This window comes from Mizuhopecten yessoensis, unplaced genomic scaffold (assembly GCF_002113885.1).
Source record: "Mizuhopecten yessoensis strain PY_sf001 unplaced genomic scaffold, ASM211388v2 scaffold4403, whole genome shotgun sequence".
NCBI classification, from domain to species: Eukaryota; Metazoa; Mollusca; class Bivalvia; order Pectinida; family Pectinidae; genus Mizuhopecten; species Mizuhopecten yessoensis.
The window spans coordinates 2,786-5,022 of NW_018405529.1; positions in this window are offsets into that span (position 1 = coordinate 2,786).

Consider the following 2,237-nt stretch of genomic DNA (forward strand, 5'->3'; position numbering starts at 1 on the left):
ATTTACAGATATACTTCCTTCTATACTAACAGGATTAGTTACTGAGTCTGACATGACATGGTCCAGTGCATGTTTTTTTCCCTTGTTAACAGGTACACACAGAGATCAAATCATCTCTACGTGAGAGGAAGTCACTGAAGTATGAGGGCCCGCGAGTCCAGCCTCTCCCACCTCCCACAGCCAAGCCTCGGTTTGGAGGTCTGCGAAAGGAACGCCTCATCAAGAGTCCAGGATTTGGGGACAAGAAGAAGGGCAGCACCAACTGGAGACAGTTCTCCAGTGGCATAGGGCTAGCCAATGGTGCTGACTGATCAGTGGTCTCTGTGAGGGTTAAAGGTCAACAGTCATTGGTAGCCATAAAGGTCAAAGGCCACAGCCAAACTTTTTCCGTGACTTAAATCTGTACAAGACTTGTTTTTGTCAAAGTTGTTAGCATGCAAGTTGAAGATAAAAGTTGTTGTCATTCATTCTAATAAGATTAAGAAAATATCAAGCCCTGATTCATTGTAATTCTTCTCTAAACAAACTGTGTTTCATTTCAAAATATGTATAAAGAGATGTTAAACTTGCACTTGTTTAAATTTTGGTACCTTGTTTATCAGAACAGCATTTACAAAGGGAGAAAAGAAGAATCTGCTGAACAGACCACAGCATTGACCACAATAGGTGTTACCTCCATGTTGTGTAGTGTTATAAGTAACTTTTATATTGTGATGTAAAGAAATATTGTCAACCATATGGAGTGCTACATTGTGAACACCACAAAGTGTCTTGTTCTCACTACGTGATAAACTGGATCATTTTTACCAAAGCTGTCCGTGTCAATATGGTTCTTGTCTGGTATGAATTTTTTACTGCTTTTCATATATTTATATATATTTCTGTAAAAATATAACAGTATTAGATATAGATATGAATGTCAAAATATGAACAATTTTGTTATACAATGTATGTATAAACTATTATTTTGATACATAAATAAATTACTATCATAAAACAACATTTATACATAGCATTAAAAATTATATATAAATTTATTCATTAATCTATTTCTTAATACTCATCTACTTGGCTGCCAAAATATCTTTTCTTCATGGAACCATTCATCCACGTTTGTTGAAACATTGATTTGTGAGAAATATTTGAGTGTCACTGAGTGTGTTTTGTCTGTTTCAGTCTCAATTTACATCTACGTGTCCTTTTAAACAAAAAAAAGGTTTTCAAAGGCTATTTTTTATGAAACAGAATAAAACTTTTTCAGTTGGATCGATTGAATCAATTTCTGGGGGATTTAATTGCTGATGAGTTATAAAATAGTGACGACTGTGTTACATGGAAATCCACATTTTATAGTAAATGACATTAATGTTACCACTTTTATAAACAAAATGAACATTCAAATGGATTTAAATCTTGCTTGAATTGTCAGGATATCTTGCTTTGTTCATATATCATGCATTCAATGTTCTAAAGAAAATATTTTAAAGTGACATTTAGGTTATACTTTTTGTCTGTGGTAGATGAGCATTCATTACTGACACAATATTTTGTGTAAGACAAATTACAGACTGTGATTTTGTTATAAAAGGTTATAAACAAGTACAGTTTACATTAATGTGTTACACACAAAAAATCAAAAAAAGTGATATTACAATGAGTTAATGTCATTGTACAAAATCAGGGAAAATGTTCATTGTCAAACTAAAGACGTGATGATGTATTTTGTGGACATTCCTGGTCAAACATCTGTACAGGTAACAAGGATGTTTTAATATACTGTGTGTACAATCCTGGCCAAACACCTGTACCTTCAGGTAACAAGGATGCTTTAATGTATAGTGTGTACAATCCTGGCCAAACATCTGTACCTACAGGTAACAAGGATGTTTTAATGTACTGTGTGTACATTCCTGACCAAACACCTGCACAGGTAACAAGGATGTTTTAATGAACAGTGTGTACAGTCCTGGCCAGACACATGTACAGGTAACAAGGATGTTTTAATATACTGTGTGTACAATCATGGCCAAACACCTGTACAGGTAACAAGGATGTTTTAATATACTGTGTGTACAATCATGGCCAAACACCTGTACCTTCAGGTAACAAGGATGCTTTAATTTATTGTATGTACAGTCCTGGCCAAATACTTGTACAGGTAACAAGGATGTTTTAAGGTACTGTGTGTACAATCCTGACCAAACACCTGTACAGGTAACAAGGATGTTTTAATGTAC